This window comes from Coturnix japonica, chromosome 1 (assembly GCF_054131305.1).
Source record: "Coturnix japonica strain WE chromosome 1, WE-NBRP24, whole genome shotgun sequence".
Classification (NCBI taxonomy): Eukaryota; Metazoa; Chordata; class Aves; order Galliformes; family Phasianidae; genus Coturnix; species Coturnix japonica.
Genome location: NC_140663.1, coordinates 162,766,926 through 162,790,104, shown reverse-complemented (window position 1 = coordinate 162,790,104; position 23,179 = coordinate 162,766,926).

Genomic DNA, 23,179 nt, shown 5'->3' with positions numbered 1-23,179 from the left:
TTACCCATTTTCTCTTTTTTCTTTTCCCTCTTAAGTGCCTTGGAACGAAGACCAGGAGGGACTGCTTGGCTGTACCAGTGCTTGGCTGTATCCCATCTCTCTGTGGCAAAACTGTTTCTGTATTACTAGGAGCAGATTTGGGATGGATTTCCCATCCTTCTTTTATTTTTCTCCTTTCACTAATTTGCCCATGTTTTCTTCAAGAAAGAAAGTCACTGTCTACAAAGAGGTATCTCCAGCCTAACAATCTAACAATTCCCTCTAGCCTGCAAGAGATCTTTACTCATCTCATACCCCGTGGCTAATGTTCTTCAGTTTCAATTGCAGAGAAATAACCTGTCTCTGCACTGCTCTGCATATGTGCCAAAGCCATTGCATTGCTAGGCTTTTGTTCTGACCCTTCTGATTTATCCATGCTGGACCCCTTGATGTCAGATGGCCAGGAACCTTGGATGAAGCTTTGGGACAGCTGGGTCTTTGGAAAATCAAACACTCAAGTTTTATTTTCAGCAGAATACGTTTCTTTATTTCCTTCAGTTGCAAATTCATGTTGGTTACTACTTTTTCCTGCAGTCTCATACAGATGTGTGACTTGCTAAGGGAGAACCCAGAACAGTAGACCAGATAGGACACACAACTTCTGTGTACATTTAACACAACGCACTCACATCTCTGCTTCTCTAACATTAATTCTCTTACCAGTATAAGTGACCCCCTGTGAATTCATCTTTTCAGGTCCTCTTGTTTTGGGCTTCAGCACATTTGCTTGGTTTACAAAGGTCATCTGGCTTGCCAGAATATACAGATACTGGCAATTCTTCTCTCATTACTAGCATATATAGGTATGACCCAGCCCTGTCTCATAAAAGCTACTGCCAAATCAATCACAAAATGTTAAGAGAACAGGACTGGGCACAGACACTTAATTTTATTCTCCATGATGATAATTAAAAGAACATTAAAATGAGCTCTAAAGTTAGCAGGTGTCAGATTCTTCTTGACATATTCCAGACTGGAAATCCATCTTTCTAGGAGTGTTTCCATTAAAAAGTCATCGCATCACAGAGCAGAAACATGTAAAAGACAGACACTCTGGGCTTTTCAAATGTGGCACACAGATTCAGAAAGAAGGAGATGAGGACAGCAGCCCTTGGGTGTAGAGCTAGCCTTTCCACTTGTATTCCCAAAGCACTCCTGTGGCAAGAACATCAGCTGCAGAGACAGCTGCATAAAGAAAGTATTTATGGCCATTCACCTTCATTTGGTGTGAGGCATTTTGTCCTTTTCTGAAATGTTAATGGCAGCCTAAAGTTGTTCCCTTTCTCAGTCCCACCCTACACTTCAGAGACTTCTGTGGTTTGGGAAAGCACTGATATGAAGCACTAAATGCGTCCTTCAGAAATGACAGATGAAGATAATCTGCAAGTCACTTCACTACAGTGTTATCTGAGATTTTCACTGTTATCATTGCATTGATGTTACTATCCTGATGTCAACGTATTTTAATAAAGAGAAGGCAGGAGATAAAAAATTAACCACCAAACAAACAAACAAGCAAAACCTTCTACAAGATTGTTTATGCAAGTGATTTTATCTCAAATAGAAAAACAAAGAAGTTCAGATGTAACCATTTCAATGGACTTACATCCAAGTTATTGCCTACTGCATGGTGATGTGGTCCTCCCTTTCCCATGGATGGTGTGCGTAGCTTGGAGATGTTGCTCTTTCACTTGAAACAGTTGTGCTACCTTCCACAACAGGCAGGCACAGTGCTGGCAGCATGGACTAAGGCATGGAATGCTGCTTCCCCTGCACAGTGTGCTGGGAGATGGTGGTGGTCATAGTAATGCAGTGCAGTACTCTATACAGATATGGAGGTAGCTGAGCTTTTTTTCCCCATCTGGAAATCTGGAGACTTGTCTCTCTTTCTTTCTCTTTATCCTGTGGTTTTCCTTCCTCCCTATTTCAAGGTGCAAAGAGCAACACTTTTCTCTGGATTGTCCTGATGGGAGAGGATCAGTGGGTGGGAGCATGGCTTCACCCCATTGCTCCAGGGCTATGGAGCTCATTAGAAGCAACAGTTTCAACAATTTCCCTTTCCACCACAGCGTCCTCTTGTATTTCCTTAGTAACACCCATAGAAGAAAATCTTTAAGAATGCAGGACACCCAGCGTGGCAGCCCTTAGCTAACATTCACACAGCAAGTTGAAAAGGCCAAACCCTACACACATTACCTTAGATATGCATATTAACAATAAATAAATGAATAAATAAAAGCAAAAACAAACAAACAAAAAAAACCCACTACATTCCCTCTACAGTATATTCAAAGGTTGAACATTTTCCATTGAATCATTCTGGTAATTATCTTTTCTGCCACAGAATATCACTCGTTTGGAAAGTATTGTTAGGCCTGACTGAAATAGGGCCAAGCTCCAAGGGACAAGAGGGGCCTTGTTGGGGAGGTCTCTTAGAGGAAAAATTTTTGGGGTTAGGCCAGGGGCTTCTATATGGATCATAGAAAACTAAATTAGCTCAGTCTCACATTCCTTATGCATACATGCACATGAGATTGTAAAAGCCAAGAAGCAACATCTAGATGTAGATAACAGCAGAATTTGGCCAAAGGAATTTAACCATTTGTGCTTGTTACCATTTTACAGCCTGTAAGAAACATGAATTTGGGAAAAAATGCAGTGCTATGTAAACACACAGACTGCCTATTTCCCTTACTGGCTCAGTCAGGCAGGGTAAACATGGACACCCTTCTATTTCAGCTACTTCAGTTTCACAGTATTCAGGAATACTGCAAAAATTTGTTCTCTCTCTGAAGATTTGTCTTATTTCCTGAGCCATCATTATTTACGATTTAATGTTTGCAACCGTTTCGTGCAAGACAGATACTGTAGATATTAAATATTAAATGTGAGTTAGAATCATAGAATCACAAGGTTGGAAAGGACCTACATGATCATCTAGTCCAACCATCTGCTACCGGATGCCACTAAACCATATCTTGTAGCTCCTCATCCAGACGCCTCTTGAACACTGCCAGGGATGGTGACTCCACCACCTCCCTGGGCAGCCATTCCAGTGCCTGACCACTCTCTGAGAGAAAAAGCTCTTTCTTATGTCTAATCTAAACCTCCTCTGGTACAGCTTGTGGCCATTTCCTCAGGTCCTGTTTGTTGCCTGGGAGAAGAGGCCAAGCCCCTCCTCATCACAACCTCCCTTCAGGAAGTTGTTGAGTGCAGTGAGGTCTCCCCTGAGCTTCCTCCAGGCTAAACAATCTCAGCTCCCAGCTCCCCTCCTCATAAGACTTGTGCTCCAGACCCCTCACCAGTTTTGTTGCCCTTCTCTGGACACATTCCAGGGCCTCAATGTCTTTCTTGTAGTGGGGATCCCGAAACTGAACACAATACTAGAGTTGCAGTCTCACCAGTGCTGAGTACAGGGGGATGATTACCTCTCTGCTCCTGCTGGTCACACTATTTCTAATGCAGGCCATTGACTGCAGGGCTTGCAGGATTTAGCCTTAGAGACCCAGTGTGTACAGGAACTTATAGATAATTACCTGATTTCACTGCTTTCACATATGTTTTATACTTTTATCCATGTTACAATCATAGAAGATCATTCTTCCTTTTGTTAAAAGGATTATTATGTAGTATATTTATAGTTTTTGCCCCACCAGTTGGTAAATGTATAGTCATAAGAACTTCAAATGCCATCTACTACCTTAACATTCTTACATGGTAGATGACCATATCTAAGAAATATCACTCCTGACCTTCTTAACAATTGATGTCAGTCTTCAGATCAGTTGTTCTTACTGCTGCCCCAGGGATCTGAATGTCTGGTTGATGTTCTTTACACATTCAAAAAATCATTCTGAGGGACTACTTCCATTAGCAGGCATTCATCTACTTACATGTCTCATCTGTCTCACGCCCATGTGACAAAAAAATGCAGAAAGTCACTACTATCCTCAGGTGTCATACATTCCTTAATGTCTTTAGACAAAGAGTGAAAGCAAGGCTCTCTACTGGTGCAGTGTGGTAATTCCACCAGGCAGTCAAAGGGAATGTTCTCTATCATAGATTCATAGAATCACAGTATCATGGAATCATAGAATCATAGAATCATAGTATCATAGAATCATAGAGTCATATCATGGAATCATAGAATGGTTTGGTTTTGATGGGACTTTTTAAGATCATCTGGTTCCAACCCCCTGCTATATACAGGGACACCTCCCTTGAGACCAGGTAGCTCAAAGCCCCATCCAGCCTGGTCCTGAATGCCTCAAGAGAGGGGGCATCCACAGCCTCTCTGTGTAACCTGTTCCAGTGTCTCACCACCCTCACAATAAATAATTTCTCTCTAATATTTAGTATAAATCTACTGTTTTTCAGTTTAAAGCCATTTCTCCTCGTACTATCACTACACACCCTTATAAAAAGTCTCTCCTCAGCTTTCCTGCAGGTCGCCTTCAGATACTTGAAGGCTGCTATAAGGTCCCCCCAGAGTCTTCTCTTTTCCAAACTGAACTGCCCCAGCTCTCTCAGCCTGTCCTGCAGGGGAGGTGCTCCAGCCCTCTGACCATTTTTGTGGCCCTCCTCTGGACCCGCTCCAACAGCTCTGTATCCTTCTTGCATTGGGCCACAGAACTGGATGCAGATGGGGTCTCACAAGAGCAGAGCAGAAGAGCAGAGTCACCTCCCTTGGGCTGCTGGTCACACTTCTCTTGATGCAACCCAGGATACAGTTGGCCGTGAGTGCACATTGGTGCCTCATGTTGAGTTCTTCATCAACTGACATCCCCAAATCCTTCTCCTCAGGGCTGCTCTCAAGCCATTCTTTGCCCAACCTGTATTTATGCTTGGGATTGCCCTGACCCAGATGCCAGACCTTGCATTTGGCCTTGTTGAATTTAATGAGGCTGGCATGGGAGCACCTCTTAAGCCTGTCCAGGTTTCTCTGGATGGCATCCCTTTCCTCGGGCGTGTTGACTTCACCACTCAGCTTGGTGTCATCTGCAAATTTGCTGAAGATGCACTTGATCCCACTGTCCGTATCACCTACAAAGATATTAAATAGCACTGGTCCCAGCTCTAATCCTTGAGGAATGCTGCTCATCACGGGACTCTACTTGGACACTGAGCCATTGACCACAACTCTCTGAGTGTGACCATCCAGCCAATTCCTCATCCAGTGATAGTTCCATTCAACAGATCCATTTTTCTCCAGTTTGGTGACTAGAATATCACAGAGGACAGTGTCAAATGCTTATCAAACAACTAAAGTATTGTCTATTCAAGGAGCTTGGTCACCTTGAATTGTCATGAGGTTGGAGTAAAGGAGCCTCATGGCTCTTAACCTCCTGCATCGTCTTTCCTTCACACAACCTGCTGCTGCTCACTTGGGACTTGTCACTGTGCTTGACACCTTCTAAGACAAAACCAAGAGTATTTGCCTATTCTCACAACTTTGGTTGTTTAACCATCTCTAAAGCAGTGGCAAGATAATAGTTTTCCATGGGATACTCCAAATGGATCATGACTTTGAAGAGATTATCTGAAACATTATTTGTTATTTATATCAATTATTTATTATTTATAACAAGTGCAAGATTTTCTGCATCAGCCTCTGGATTTGAAGAGGATTCTTTCCTAGTATGTGCTCTCAGATTCATCTCAAAAGCAAAACACTGAGAAAACACCCGTTGCTCAAGCTGAGTAACCTGACTCAGAAACACAGCTATGGGCTGAGCAGAAAGCCAGCATCATCTTCCAGCTCAAGCACTATTGTCCCCAGCCCCAGTATTTGCTTAACTTCAAAAGGACCTAACCTGTGCAGATGCAGTGACTAATGAAGGTACTGACAGATCTCCCATCTTCCTCTCATCTGAGAATGACTAAACTGGGTTACCAGGCTCTGCAGGAAGAGAAAGGAGGAAGGGGACTTCCCAGCTCTCACCCTTCTGGTGATGATCCTCAGTCTGCATGAACCAAAGCTGTGGAGGTAACTTCTCCTTCAGCACCAGAATCCCCAAGCAGAATGGCCCAGGGTAGCTGAGCCGGTCTCATCAGAGTCAAGTTTCTTAAAATGGTAGCCTGTCCTTAACATGGTCAGGTACAACTGGCCTGATCACCTGGAGTGGTGTCCCACAGGGGTCACTGCTGGGACTGATGCTTCTTAATATCTTCAAAGTGATATTGATAGTGGGGTCGAGTACACCCTTAGCAAGTTTGCTAATGACACCAAGCTGTGGGATGAGGTCAACACACCAGAGGGGTAAGATACCATCTAGAGGGACCTAGATAGGCTTGAGCAGTGGACCCAGGAGAACATCGTGACATTCAATAAATCTAAGAGCAAGGTCTTTCACCTGGGTCATGGCAATCCTTACTGCCAATACAAGCTGGGAGATAAAAGGACTGAGAGCAGCACTGCCAAAAAGTTGTGGGGTTACTGGTGGATGGGAAGCTGGACATGAGCTAACAACACTCCCTTGCAGCCCAGAAAGCCAACTGCATCCTGTGCAGCATCCAAAGCATCATGGCCAGCAAGGCAAGGAAGTGATCCTGCTCCTCCACTCGGCACTGATGAGACCTTACCTGGATTACTGCACCCAGATGTGGAGTCCTTAGTATGAGAAACATGTTGACATGTTGGAGTGCATCCAGAGGAGGAGCACAGAAATGATCCAAGGGATGGTACAACCAGTGAGGACAGGCTGAGACAGCTGGGGCTGTTCAGCCTGGAAAAGACTGTGGGGTGACCTGGGAGCTGACTTTCAATATCTAAAAAGGAGCTACAGGAAAGAAGGAGGAGGATCCTTTTGCAGGGTCTGTGGTGATAGAACAAGGAGAAATGGCTCCAAGTTTAAAGACGGGAGATTTAAGTTGGATATAAAGAAAAAGCCTTTTTCAGTGAGGGTGGTGAGGCACTGGAACAGGTTGTCCAGAGATGTGGCAGGCACTTTCAAGGTGAGGCTGGATCAGAGCCTGGGCAACCTGACCATGCTGTGCGTGTCCCGGTTCATTGCAAGGGAGCTGGACTAGATGACCTTCAAATGTTGTTTTCATCTCCAAGGATTGTGTGATTCTACGATTCTAACTCAAGCTTCATGATCTCCATGAGATCCTAACCAAAGAGTTAAGAGGCATATCTGCCAATACACAGAAGGTCACCACAGAAATCCCATGGAGTGTCTTCCATCTCCTATTGCATGTAGGCTTTGGAAATAGGGTGCTGCAATCAGCCAGTGACTGTTAGTGTCGTTCTGGTTGTTCTGTTAGGCCTATTAATATTATTTAGGAGTTTTCATTCAACCAACACTATTGATTATTGATTATCAGTGGCTGGTGAATGCCTCTCATCTAATGCCTTCTCAGTGCCTGGTGATAGCCCACCCCACCAAAACCATACTGGGTAACAGCAGCTCCTGCTGAACCTTGGGCTAACACACAAAATGCTCCCTTACCCCAGGGACTGGCCTTCTTGTCGCATCTTCTCTCCAGCAGAGAGAAGTGGGCAGAGGTTGGGCAACACAGGAGTCACACAGGACTGTCACACCCTCTGCTTTACCCGGTTTGGTGTGATGATGTCATTTTCTATAGCAGCAGGAAGACCTGTGGAAAACCCGTGTCTCTTGAAGGATGCAATCTCCAATTTCTTCTGCTGCTCTGGGTGCATGTCTGTGTGGTAATCTGTGTGGTAAGCTGCAGAAAGGGGATTGCAGAGCTGACTCAGGCTGTGGGAAGGCTTGTTATCTCCTGGCACTTACAGGTCTGTATGATGGACATATTCAGGTTACAGGAGAACCTCTCTCCTTGTCATTCAGCAATCTGGTTTGCCCCCAAGGGAGGACTCCCCCCACTGGTCCCACCCAGCTCAGTGATGGATGGGCTTCTGCACACTTTGTCCTGCCAGTAGTGCCCACAGGACCACATCCCACCAAGTTCAGGATTTCTCATGTATGAGGATGAGGAGAGATTTGTCTCTTAGCCATGCAACCAGACTTGCTTTGGTTGTAGATTTTTCTCCACCCAGTAAGAACAGAGCCAGGAGCTGACATTTGTTTGGAACTATTGAGTTCAGCTCCACCATATAGGATTTTCTGCTGCTCATCTCAGCTGGAGCTGGTGAGTTGGGCAAGAGGGAAAACAACTGACTGAATGTGTGTCCCTGACATAAGATATTAAGTGAAATCCATATGAAAGCCAAAGGAAAGGTGGACTTAAAGTCATGTGATGGTCTGGTATGCAGGAGCATGGATTGGAAAAAAGGGAAGGGTGGACATGAAATAGGATCGTGAGCCACCACCACCAGCAGAACCAAAATGGGCACTTACTCAATGATGTGAAAAGAAGTGACTCAGATTTTGATGATGTCTTTTAATTTGGGATCGATGCCTATGTAGATTGCACGGCAGTGGGTAGGAGGAGTGGTGGGAGGACATAGGTGACATTAGAGTAGGATAATTGTTTATGTTTGGTGCTAAGCCAAAAGTCACATTGTAGAAAGGCCTTAAATGCAAGTTTAACAGAACAGCCCAGATACAGAAAAGAGAAGGGAAAGTTGGATCAGTGTGCAAAGGGTGACTCACACCTTGTTCGCACTGCTCCATTTTTGTGTGTGTTGCCTTGAAATTAAGTAAGCAAATCCTGTAGCAGCAGCTGTTTAAACTGGGGCAGGTGAATTCAGCTGTTGAGAAACCAGCGGTCTCCCGTGCAGAAGGAAAATGTAAATAATCCCCACGGGGAGTTTCTGCGGGCAGCATCTGGCCACACTCACCTACCTCTGTTCTCGTGTTTCCTCTCCCAGCAGAAGATGGAGCCACAAAAGCAAACCCTTTGATGGATTATTTCCTCTGTGCCACAGGGCTAATGCGTTACCCCAGCATGCTCAGGATATGAAAGGGAAGCCACAGTGCCCAGGAAGCCTTTAAACTCCTTGCAATTATAAATGTTTCTGCTTAACTTCTAGAATCCCGGTTCCCTCAGGGGAAACTGCTGCTTCTTCTACCACCCAATGTGAGTGCAGACCTGTTATTACTGGCACTCCCTTCCCATGGATTTTTCTTGGTTGAAGAAACTCTAGTAAACTTTGAACTTTAAAGGGGAAATCTCAGTCGTGTTGTATGAGCCCAGAGGAGTTCTCAATTCTGTTACTTTTTCCATCACCAGAACCCTGAGCATCAGGGATTCCTTCTTTATCTGTTACTTCATAGAGATGTCATCTCTTTCCTTAACCATAATGTAATTGCACCAACAGGAAAATGAAAGTCACTACCTATCTGTAAAATAAAATTATACAGTAAATCAGTGACAGCAGAGAAAAAGCCAAGGGTAAGAGATCACTCTTCACCTGCCTTCACAAGACATAAGTTCCGTGCACTAAATCCCCATTTCAAATGCAAGAAGGAAGGAGAGCTGTGGGAATATCATGGGGTTTCAGTCTGTCCGGGTTCTGCTGTGATGTTTCCCAGCATGGCCAACCTCCTGGGACCAGCAAGACCTGGGCAGCTACAACCAGTTGAAGTCTCACCCCAGGAGGGATGCTGCTTTCTCCCCTACAGAGGGAAATGGGACCATGGCTTGTATGGCCACTTGCTGGGTCAGCATCAGGACCAAAGACTGTGTGCTGTACAGACCACCAGCTGGTCAGTGGTAGAAGATGTTTCCTCATCTTGCAGATTTGCTAGCTGGAGTCCAGGTACCAAGCAACACCCAACATCTCCCATCTGCTATCTCCAAAGGAACTTATTCTATTTCTCTTCTCATTTTGTAAATATTTGCACTGAAAACTGCCTTTCTGAAGTGAATACAATTCAGATACAGCCCAAACTCCAAATGACCCAAATTTCCCCATCAGTGAGGGCTCTCAGGCCCCTTGTGTCTCCAAGTCAGTCTCATCAGCATGGTGTAATGCTTGTGGAAGAGAGAGAATTGGACCTTTGCATTTTCCATTCCTCCATGACTTTGACATTACACTTATCACCTTCTCCTCCACACTGACCCTATCATGAACATGTACCAGGTCTTCCAAACCCTCTTGGGAAATCAGACAACCACTTGTCTTCCCCACTCAACTTCTTCACCCAGCCCTGGAGAACAAGGCTTCCCCGGGGCTTCTCATCTGAGCCCCCCCTGGCATAAGACTGTTGTCTCAAGAAGGAAAACTTGAGCTACTCAAGTCTCACCTTGATTCAACCTCATCCCTCTTTGCAACGTCAGGGAAATACTTCCGGCTTAGCATTAGCTAGCTAGGGGCTGCTGGCATAGAGCAGTATGTATTTACCTACTTGCAAGCTGCTCTGGAACACTGGCAGTGCTCAGCCACAGCTTGAGTCCTGCAGATTGTGATCTCCCTGAGTAAAAGCCAGTGCAGAGGACCCTGCGGGCCCAGTAGAAATTGTGCAGGAGTTGAAAGGGTAATAATAATACACAGCAGAAGTGCACAGGCTGGTTTGAGGAGGTAGCAAAGGGACTTAATGAAAAAGAAACAAATCCTAACAAGCATGGGATACTAATTTTAAGAAGTAATTCACATATTACATACTGCTTAAGGGCAAAATTCATGCTGCCTAACATACTTTCCCAAGTTTGCAATGCATGCCCTTTGCAATACAATAAGTAGGTATGTTTTAACACTTTCTGTGTCCATGAAACTGTGTAACACATGCCACATCAGATATCTGCAAGACAACAACATGTTTTCAGAATGACATTTTAGTAAGGTAAAGAAGACCCTTAATGAGGCCTGTTCCTGATCTCCCTCCCTGAAGAGTCTGGGCTGCCATACAAGAACCCTGAGCAAAGAGGTGGAGAAGGTGCTCATTAACCCCTTCATTAAGTGCTGAGGTGGCAGTCACAAGACAGGGTGCGTCCAGAAGTGACAAACAAGAAACTTTTATTGGAAAAAAGGTAAATAAATAACAGACCAGAAGTCCCACTACAGATACACAGGGTATCAACAGCACCAGCACTGAGCTTTGGTGCAGCCTTCCATTTCTGGAACTCAGAGAAGCCCATAGTGATTAACCATCCAAATTTACCCTAAGGGAAGTAGAAATTTAGTTTTCAGAGCTGAGGAACACTGGAGCAAGGAGAATGTAATCAGAAAGTTCTAAGCTCACACAGTTGTCAGCACAGGACCAGGTAACAGGCTTGTTCACCAATAGGGATGGCAATGGATGGGGATCTTCTAAGCCATCCTCCATAGCCTCCTCAAGTTCCCACCAGGACATGGGAGGGCAGCTGATAACAGCTGTCCCCAAAGAGTTTGATAGAAGGGTATTGGTCACTGAGATGCTCTGCCCAAAATCATGGTCACAAGAGTAGCATAGATCTTGTTGTCTCATATGGAGACTAACAGGCCCTGAGGAAAGTGTGTTCTCCGACCTGATGGGTGGCATTTGGGGCATCTCAAGTGTGTGGTAACACCTCCATGCAGTGATCTGTCCCCAGATCTCAGCCATCTGCTGTGGGTCAGAGCCAAAGCAAAATCACACACTAGGAAACTGTGAAAAAATCAGTGAATAGTTACTGAAAAACAATGAAAATGTAGAAGCATCGTCCAGATCCGAACCAGCCCTTTGAAATTCTAATTCTCTTGGGTTCCACACCAGGAACATCTTTAGACATAAACAAGAGATGAATGTTTGGCAAAGGAAAGGAACAAAAACCTTACTGGTCAAATTACCATACAGAACAGAAGGCAAGGAATGTGTTGCATGAGATGTCTTCATGTATAGAACTACCAGCATGCAAGAGCAAAATGTATTCATTTTACAATGAACAGCAGCACATACTTCAAATAACATTGAGTTTCCACTTTCAGTTCTCTTAACCTTCCTCATTTTTCCCCTCTAAGTTGCATGTTGGTAAATATTCTCCCTGTTGCTCTGATAACCGTATCTGATTACAGAGATTTGTAGCGTAACTGATGATGAAAGATGACCTGAGGGACACTGGAGTGTGTATGCCACAAGGGTGTGGACATAAACCCCTGAACTATGTCGGCTGTGTGACTGGAGCTGTCCTACCTGTAGGTTAGGTCAAGCCAGGAGCATGCTCACTGCTTGCAAGGGGAATCAGACCAAACTGAAATCCCTTGTAGTGGTTAGAAACCATGACGACAGGTAGAATGAGATGGGGCTGAACCTGCAGGTGGGGAATGCAGCGAGGTGCTGAGCCCACCAGCACCTTCCCCAGCACAAAAGCTGCTGCTCATGCTCTATCATGATGGCATGGCCCCAGCCACAGTAGCACCAGGGCAGCTTTGTCACCTGCTGGTGTGCAGTGAGGGGACACCTTGGTGAGGACAAGGCAGGGCAAGAAAAGTATTTGGGAGCCTGTAAATGGAAGTATTTTCTTCTGTTTTACAACATGAGAGGGCAGTTTGCTGCTGCTGGTTAGCTGGAGTGGGCGAAGATCTTTGTGAAGATCACAGCCAATGGATGTCAAATCTAAACCAGCTTCCTGCAGTCCTGACTTGGCTCTCCACCAGACATAACAATGTCAAAAAACTGTTGCTTTGCTTCCACAGATTTCTGGACCCGTTTTTAGGGCCATGGCAAGTTCCTTGACCCCTCACAGCAAGGCAGCTGCTCTGGTCTAGTGTTTGTGCAATGGTAGATGTGAGCAGGGAGGGAAGTACTATTTCTTGCAAAATGTGTGGCCAAGGAAGATTGCGGAATGAGGGCAACCCAGAGCCCAGGCCAGGCTTCACCCCATGCTGGCTGCAAGAGCTGGGGACAAGATTTCAGAGAGAAGAAGGAGGATGGAACCACTCATCATCCACTCCCTGCCCTCCACCCACTCTGCTCGTTGGGGCAAGGCTGGAAATGGCAGTGTGCAAGAGTGAGGGCAGTAGGTGCAGGCAGCTTGCAAGGGTTCTTCTTGGGGACACCCCCATGCCCAGCCTGGGTCACTGCAATCACCAAGGAAGTCCAACAGGAAGGGGAGATGTCTTGTCATAGTTCCTTTAACACAGATACTGGTGTGCTTTAATGGATGCTGAAATCTCTGGATGAGTTAATAGGAGTAGGGGTCCCGGTCTGGATATGGTACTTTGCAGACCTTGTGGAAGTGAGGAGCAGAGCACAGAGGTCAGCGATAATGAAGCCCAAAGGGTGCAAATGGGAAAACTGGGGAAAGGTGTCTCTTTTAGAAAAGAATACTGGAAGCAAAGATGGAAGCAACCCTCTAAGAATAAAGCCTTAGGGAGGTGACCATTCAATATTAACTGCTGAGACAAAGACATGAATAAATCAGTTTCTCTTCTGCAACAAAGAGTGTTTTGTCTGGCTGCTGGGGAACATCTCCAAAACGCACAGGGTGTGGAGCATGGGGAGAGGCTGGAGGCTCCTTTTTCACTGAGACCCTCCCGATCCCTTGCACAACCCTGCTGCAATGCCTCCCTCTGGCCACAGGCCCACAGCCCTGTGCCCGTGGCTGATGGCAGTGGAACACTGTGGCACAAGGCCCAAGGTCAGCAATGCTCAGGTCCTTGCCTGTTTCATGCAGCTTCGCCTATCCACTGCACTAACAGCAGCTGGCAGGAGCTGTGACTTGGCTTGAACAAGTGCTTGATAAGATCCATGAAGCAAAGTGAGAATTACTGCTCTATAAGAAAGTGTTGAGCACTAAGAATGCCCTGCTTTCTGTCATCTAAATCATATCAGTTCTCTAAGCGTCACTCATAACACATCTGGCGCCAACTATTTCCATCTACTTATAGGCGATGCTAAATGAGATGCTGCTGTAATTTTGCTGAGCCAGACGGAGATCATAGCCAAGGAAACAGTTCAGGTTTGTAAAAAAGAAATCATGGTGTAGGTTGCTAAGTGATAAACATTCACTATGCACAACTATTTACACAAAAGGAAGTGATTAATTCAGGACATTCTTTACATATCACCTCTATAATTTCCATCTGTAGCCTATTATGTACCTTTATCTCACAGCCTGCTCTCTTTATTTGTTTTACCACCAATCTTAATCTGAAGGTTTTTTTCACTTTACCATCTAACACACCCAGCCCTCTGCTTGCTGCAGGTACCCTCAGTCCAAGGAGCGATGCCCATGGGCCCACTTGTCTTGTTTTGGGGCATGTTGACACTTTGACACCAAATAAATGTTCTGAGCAACAGTTTCAGTGCTGGGTCAATCCAACTCCCATGGCTCAGCCATGTCTCTGTTTGCCATCACTCATGCAGGAACCAGCGATGCCATTTCTAGCTCCTGCATGCCGGGTATTTGTGTGCTCTTTGCAAGCTCCTGTGGCTGCATGACAAATTTTTCCTCTTCCTTAGATAAAGAACTTGTGAATGAGACAGCTGTAAATCCCTGATATTTGCAGGGTAATGGAGCGCTGTCACTAATTCAAACATGGGTACTATTCATGCAGTGGAGCAGTCAAGGAATCTTCAGTGGAAATACCTCTCCCAGTCCCCAAATGCCAAATCTTTGCTCAAGAAAATGGTGAAAGTGAAGGAGCTCCACATCTCCTTGGCTGCCACCAGTGCTTGACCTCAATCAGTGGCTCAAGTGGAGTTCCCCAGTTCCTAGAGAACTGAAGTCATCTCTGTGATTTTTTTTACAACAAGGTTGCCATTGGAGCATCTGTACGATTTACTGCTTGCCCTGCAAGTGCTTCGTACTGAAGTTAATACCTCTAGCAAGGAATAAGCATGGCCATGGTACCTCCAGCTCCCATCTGCTGGCAGTGACTGACCTGTCCAAACTCACTGATGCCTTTGAGCTGATGTAAATCCAGTGACACCAAGGCTTACAATACTGACTCCTGTTTCACCTCTAAAGAAGTATTGAGATCACCCTCTGTGAAGGCAGAAAAAGGCAGTGGAACCTGCTGGTTGGTATCTCTTTGTGCTCTGTCTGCTTTTGGAGAGTAGCCTTTTCCTGCTATTTGTACAGCTACGGCCTGCTCTATTTGATCCTCTTGTCAGTTATGATGCCAGAAGTAGCAAACTATTCTATTTGTTTCATCTATCTTAGAGTTACTGTTCACATGCTACAGACCACTAAAAGCCAATAGCAGGTGGATACTTATGACTACTGTTATTGTCCTACATTCTTTTATCTCGACCTATTTCCCATTTCCTTTGTGCCTTCTCCTTTCTAAAAGGTATGAATACCCACTCTTGGTGATTTCTTCATTACTTTGTGCAATGGCTATGTCTCAGCCTTGACTTATTCATACCTTTCCTGTAACAATTTTGTTTTACTGCTGTGTAGCTTTACCGTATTTGCTTACAGCTTTCTGTGATGCCTGCTCTATCTTGGATCACTTCCTTGAACACTTGTCCTCTGGTTTACCATGGGCCTTTCTACTCACAGACACCTGAAGAGCTCTCAAATACCTCTTTTGAAACCACCTTCTACAAGCTGGTCCCTACTTACTGTCATCAAGTGTCAGCTCATCTTTTTCTTGGTCTTCCTCTTGGTCTCTTTGTTAGATAAACTAATTGTTAGCTGCATGAGCATTGGGTGTATGCTCACATTAAGCATTAGGCAATGCTTTAATTGTTTTTAATTTGCATGTTTATGGGGATGAAGTGTTTCTGGTTTGTGCTAACTATGTCTGCATCATCTCTAAGATGCGTATCTAACCTTCCCTGAAAGACCTCAGAAACATTTGCAACTGCTTGAAGTGGTTGGTTTGGTCACTTATTTTTCTTCATCCCAAGCTGTGAATCAAACTCTCTTAATGCTTTTATTTTCACCTAAGATCAACTTTGTACAATCTTGTATAAGCTTAAAAAAATCTGTATTATTTTAAAAGCAGTGAGTCCAAGAGTGTAGGAAGACCACTGATGGCCACTTATAAATCAGAAGGAAATAGATGATTAGCCAAAATGATGTACAGCAGAAGGAGATGTGGAAGCATGAGTAGGTGATAGACCTGTTTGGTTTTTCACTCAACCAGTCAGGCTTTACCAGCTTCCCATGCTCTGGGGTGAGACTGTGAAACTCCCTCCACAGGGAGATAAACCAAACAGGGAGAAATGCAAAGATGCAGCTGGGTGGTGGGTGGGCAATTGAAAGGAAGGGGAAACCATATGGGACACACAGACATGCTTGGATTTGGGAGGGAAAGGTATGAAGATGGTGTGGAAATTCAGGAACTGCATAAGGCTGCAGATGGAAATGACAACAAAAACCACCCAAACCAACAAGAGTGACCCAGGACTGTTGCCCATCCCTGGTCAGAGGGGGAAGATAATCTGAGGATTGGAGACCTGAGGATGACTACACGTCATGACTTGCCTTCCTCCATCCTGACCATGCTCCAGGCTGTTGTGCTGCCTGTTAGCCTATTGCCAAAGGTGAAAACACACTGTCATAAAATTCTGTCTAATATACCTGCCTTAATTAAGCCGTCTTGCAATTTAGTTGTGGAGACGATACTTTCTCCACCCAGTTTTTGGTTTTCCTGGGCACGCAAACAGGGGATTTTGACCAGGATTGGAGGACACTGCTATGTTTTGCAGCTGTAGCTGGTCCCACACCCAGACTGAGAATAAAACTCTTTAAAAGGAGAAGAATTCTACAACAAAAGTGGGAGAGAAAGAAAAAGAGGAATAGGTGTCATGGATTTGATAAAAACAGCTTTCTTGGGGCCTGGGGAGGTGTTGGGGGGTTTATCACAGGGCATACCATAAAAACCATGGGGAAATAATAGTTGAAGGAACAAAAAAGGTTAAGATTCCCTGCAGAAGGATCCTGTTTGGAAGAACAGTGCTGGCAGAATAGGAAATCATAGAATCATTCATGTTGGAAAAGACCTCTCAGATCATCGGTCCAACAACCAGCATATCTCCACCATGCCCACTAACCATGTCCATCAGTGCCATATTTCCATGTTCCTTGAACACTTCCAGGGATGGCGGTCCTTGGGAGCCCAAATGGGCCAAGACTTCAGCTTGAAGAGGAATAGGCTGGGGAGGGACATCAGAAAGTTCTAAGAAAAAAAGTGAATGCAGAATTGTTCTTTAAATCTCACACTATAAGAATGAAGGAGCAGGCACTGACCTTGACAGAGGGAGGGTTTAGAATGTTTCACAGAGCTCAGTGGAATTCCAGAAGTTTAAAGCCATGGGAAGCTGATAAGGTGGAGCACTGGTGGATTCAAACAGGGGTGAGCAAAACTCTGGGACAAGAAGTTCAAATCCAGATACTGAATGGCATTGGTAGGGATGTAGGGCTGATATCATCCAGCAAGTGATGGGGTGAACTGCAAGTAGCAGTTGGGTTCTCATATTCTGCCTCAAATGATGCAGACTCCTTGTGGAAAAATACCAGCAGCCTGACCTGGGCGAGCATTTCTCACACTCCAGTGTGTAGCTTGTTTGAGCAAAGGAGCAGAAAGGAGGACAGTGAAATCTCACTTGATGAGTTGTCCTCAAGGAGGACAAGTGAAAGCGGCAGGGGACACAGTATAGTCATTAGTCAACAGCTGAAGAAGAAGTGTGAGGCAGACTGTGGCCCTCAAACACATGAAAGGACAAATGAAAGCCCAGAAGTGATAACACAGAAGAATTTTTACCAGAGCCTGATGGAACAAGAGAAGATCTAGGTGAAGTGATACGAGTGATATGGGTTTAGAACAGCATTCCCAATTACAGAGGCCGTACTTGGTACCAGAGTCCCGCTTATGTCACTCTGTAGCTACAAAGACTGTGGTATAAAAGGCCAATAACTTTATTTTGAGGCTCATAGAGCAGTAGATCACCAATGCTCTCAGCAGCCACCAAATCAACAGGTAGGTACTGAGTCAGCCATAAAAAAGGGAGCAGCTTAATCTCAGAACGTATCACCAGATAAAATCAGAGCAGCAGAACATTACTGTCAGCAGAGAGGATTAGAAGAAGACACTGACTGCTCAGCTCCTGCAGTACACTGAGCTCCTGTAGGAGAAACCTGAGTGGGGGAATTGCTACCAATGGGCACCTGAGCTGCTCCTGAGGATTTGCAGTGTGCTGCCAGGAAAGATCAAAATTTGCCCTGAAGATATCAGCTGAGATTATTTGGGACCCAGAGGTCTACATTTGGATCCCACGTACTGAGTGAAAAAAAGAATCAGTAATGACCACAAACTTTGTTTGCCTGCAGTTACTGGAGTAGGAGGCTGGCACAACATCTGGGTACCAGCTAATTCCCATGTGTAGTTTTGCAACTAAAGATGATGCTCTAAGAAACTGAGAAATATAAATAATAAAGAAAAGGGTGATCAGAAGAGAGAGCAGTGTGAAAACAGGGCTGGACGATAAAGCATGACCAGACAATTGAAAGGAAGGTTTGAAAAAAAGGAAGAAGAAGATATAAAAAGAAGTGCACTTCACAAAGGTAAGGGTACATGAACTCAAATATTGTGGAAATGATTTTATGTTACAAAAAGGTTGGAAAACACAAAGTCTTCCCTTACCCAAATAAACTTGTACCCAAGTAGGACTGATGAGATGCAACCAGAATAACGCAGAGCCAGTTCCTGTAATTGCAAATGAACTTACTGTGTGTTCCCAAAAGTGAGACATCAATGGACTTAATGATAAGCTATCCACGCTACCAATGGCAACTGAGTTTTACACAGCTCTGGTCTTTCTGCTTTCATATTATACTATTAAACCTATTAAACTCGTAAACAAGATGATCATATATTGTTCTGGAAATCTCTCAACACTGCCTTAATTAGGCAACTTCCAAATTGTCACTGTCTTTTATGCCACATTACCCACTAACCATGATTATGGTCATATCTAGTCCTTCTTGTAGGTTTTAATTAACAGTGGTGATCACTTGTGCCTTTTAATTACAACAGTGCAGGTTTCTGAGCCTTTGATATGACCACCTGAAGAAGGTTCTACAACTACATGTTTTGGCAAACGAGACAAGTGCTCCAGATAAGATGAATATTCATCCTACAGCAAGTTCTTAAGCTTTCCTCACACAAACAGTGCCATCATATGAGTGGCAGCTTGGCTAACCTGCATCGGGGAAAGTCAGAAATGCTACAGCAGGAATTATAGAAGAGAGAACCTGGAAGAGAGCGGCACTAGGACAGGCTGACACCACTTGGCTTTCCTGCAAACATATCATAGAAATGTAGTATATCCCAAGTTGGAAGGGACTCACAAGGATCACTGAGTCCAACCCCTGGTTCCACACAGGAGCACCCAAGATTCAAACCCAAGAGTGCTGTCCAAACGCTCCCTGAGCTCCAGCACCTCGAGGCCGTGCCCACAGCCCTGTGTAGGCTGTTCCAAGCCCAGGGCCCTCTGGTGCAGCCCCTTTCCCTCACCCCCAGCTGCCCCTCCCCAGCTCCATGCCGTTCCCTCAGGCCCTGTTGTCACACAGAGCAGAGCTCAGCGCTCCCTGTGAGCAGATGTGGGCCACCATTCTTTGTAAAACAGGAAACCAAAAGGCAATGCAAGACGTGCTTCTGGTTTGTAGAACTGCACAGAAGTACTTCATGCCACTCCATGAACTCCTGTACAACACGGCTCACATACAGACACTGCCCTTTCAGTTAAACTGCTTTGTTATGCAGTTCTCTATTTCCACTGCCCTGTACATTAGAAATGGCGCAGCTGAGTGTTTCCATTGCTCTATGGGTTTGAAATGACACTGCTGAGGTATCAGAAAATCTCTCTGTGGTCTCCAGGCGCTCTGGGGCGCACAAAGCTTAGCGCTTCTTTGTCTGCCTTCTTTGTAGGATATCAGGAATTCCATCGACTTGTCTTTGCACATCAGCATTTTCTATATTCTTGCTAAGATCTCAGTAAGCAGGCTGTGCCATGTAAAGTTTTTAGCAGAGCTTTATAAGAAAATAAGATATTTGCAGTGGCACAGAGGGGAGAGAAACCGCATGGGAACTTCGCTGTACCTGAAAATCACCAAGGTTTTCATTGAGGCAACTGCAGCAATGAAGCACAGAGGTAGATCATTCCCACTGCTGGTGCCAGCTTTAATTAATGGATAAACCGTTATTAGGCAAGGAAAAGAATTTAAAGAAAAGGAACCAGTTTCAACAAAGCTGCTCCCAGCACCTCCCTGCTGAATGACGATCGCGTCTCTTCAGTCCATGTCAGATCGCCAGCAAGGATTTGCAGCCTCCTCACCGTCTTCTTGGACTGCATAAAATGCTCCCATTGTGTTACTGCGGGGCATTATCTGCGTGAAGCAGTCCAAAAACAGGCAACCGTGGCTTCATCTGGAAAGTATGTACTGCTGCGCTACTGGAAAAAATAAGTGCAAGACCTGATGTTAAAACACATCAGAAATGCAAAGGAAGGTTTTCACAATGGTTTAAATTACAGAGGTCTCTTAATGTCTTCTGTTGGAAAACATCTCCTGTCCTTTTGCCAGCACGGAGTTGCTGGACTCCTGTGGAGGCCCTGGCCAGTGCACGGTACCCATTGCATAGGTTTAAGCTAAACACGATGAATGCCCTGTCTGGGGCAGATTCACAGCTCTACGTTTATAGAACCTTAAAAAACAAACAAAACAAAACCCTAAAAAACTTCTGCATGAAGATTTTCTATATCCACATCCACGTATGGGCTCTGGATCTTTCTGTGTTAGACAGCATTTATTCACAGATAATAATGAAAATGCTGAGGGTTGTACAAACCTGTGGATAACTTCTCTGAATACAATGTAAGAAAATAATGTGGTTTTCCTGCAGATGGTAAAACCCTGAGTGGTCTGATGTACAGCTAAACAGCCCTCTGAGTTTTGTAGAAAATGCCCTCACAAAAGTTCTCCTTTAGACTTGCTCTGCTCCTTTGAGTATGGCAGATGCATTTCCTCACGGCTCCAGGACATCAAACCAGGGTTTGACAAGCAAATACCTGCAGGTCACAGCCAGCCACAGCTCCCCTTGCTGGAAGCTCCCCAGAATGGCAGAATATTCCAAAGTTTTTGCTGTTCTGCTCACTTTGATTTGCAGTAACCCACATCCACATGCACATGCAAGAAGCCAATGGCACAAAGCAGAGGACCCTGCAACTGCATGCAGGATCTATGGAAGGGCAGCAGGCTCAGGTGTTTGGACCAAATTAACTTGTGAAACTTCTCCTCAGGACTACTAGGCTACTGAAAACAAAAGGCCACTTCATTTTCCCATTTCATTTCTCTACTGTCACTCTACCTGTTGTGTTGACACCTTCCAGACTCCCATCCTGTGTACCTCTGTTCTTGCTGGCTTACCATGGCTGCACACTTCCAAAGACCTTTTTGTAACTGTTTTGACAGTATTGGTGGACAAAGGAAGAACAGCCAATGACATCTTCCTGGACTTGTGCAAGGCTCCGACATGGTCCTGCACTGTATCCCTAAATTGGAGACATAAGGGTTTGAAGGGTGGACTGTTTAATGGATAAGGAATTGGTTGGATGGTCGAAGCCAGAGGGTTGTGGTCAATGGCTCTACGTCCAGGTAGAGACTGGACACAGGTAGTGCCCCCCAGAGATCTGTCTTGGAACCAGTATTCTCTAACATCTTTATCAGTGATACAGATGATGGGATCAAGTGCACCCCCAGCAAGCTTGCTGTTGACACCAAGCTGAGTGGTCTGGTTGACACAATAGAAGAATTCCCATTCTTCCATCCAGAAGGATCTGCACAGGCTTGAAAAGTGGGCCCAAGTGAACTAAATAACGTTTAACAGGACCAAGTGCAAAGGGTTGCACTGGGGTGAGGGTAATCTGATATACTTACAGACTTCCCACACAAGCCGTCCTACAAGTCCATAGTCCCCATGTTGTGGCAATGCAACCCTGAGGTGTAACTGTAGAGGCACTTGATGCACATCACATCTGCCTTTTGAAAACTCGTCATCGCATCATTGTCTCAAACTGGTTTTTTTTTGTTTAGCTTTATCCTGCTTTTAGTTCAGCACTATCCTGCTTCCCAGTTGAAACATGACAGATTTTTGCCCCGAAGATGTTGTACATTTCATTATCCTATCTCTTAGTACCATCCCAATCTGATATTACAACAGGCACAAGATGGTCTCACGCTAACTTTCAAACTATTACCAGTACTCAAAAGAAGAATGACTACAAGTCAGTGTTGGAAATAACTTCATGCTCCCACTTCACTACACGCAAACCACTTCCACAACACTCAGAAGAGTAGGAAGAGTAGGAGGTGCTGGACTTCCCTCAGAGAACAGGTGCATATACAGGTATCTCTCTGTATCTGCCCTTTCTTCCTCATCTTACATACATCTTACATACTGCTTTAATTTCTTAACAGTGTTAAATCAAAGGCTCTGATCTAAGCACATTGTACTGCACTTCCAGAAAGAAGCAGCGAGGTTGTAAAACACTCTGAACAAGGAAATGAATAAGTAACAGATGAAGAATACAGTGCAACAAAGACATGGTCTAAAAATAGACATTATAGGTGTAATGATTAAAAATAACACAGGGTTTAAAAATAGGTGGTGATGTAAAAAAAACAAGCCACGTGATGAATTCTTCCAAAATATCTCACAGTTTACCATAGAAGAATCACTTGAACTTTGCTTCTTCAGCTGATAATCAAGCAGAATATATATATACGGCAACAGCTGGAGCAGTTCTGCAACTTTCTGGGACTACTGGTGTTAAAAGTTCTCACAGCACAGCAGGTGCAATCTATCACTGCAAGTCTATTGCATTTGAGGAAAAAATAATAATGGGATAAAAGGAGGAACACGAATTTGAAAGCAATTAAACCAATTAATTTAACAGAATCAGGATTCATATCTAACAAGCAATTTGCTGACAAGTTGCTCCCCAGAAGGGATTCTTCTGCACCCAATTAGCAGACCAATTGCACAGACCTATTAGCAGCTCCTTCCTAATCATCAGCTAAATACTCTGGAAGTAGTGAGTGATGGATTGTAGGGAATCAAGAGTGAAAAGGGGAAAATGGAGAGAGGCCAGAGAGGAGGGAGAAGACAAGAATGAAGAGCTAAAATCAACAGAGAAGAAAAAGACTTTTAGCAGGGCTAAAAACTAAGGGTCTGCATCCTGAAAAGTCCCAGGGTGGGGGGATGCTGCCAAACCTGAACACTGCATTTATTCCCTCTTGGAAGAGGAAAGCCAACTCAACCTCGAGGAAGCCAACTCTTCCTAATGCTTTCCAGCTGTTGCAT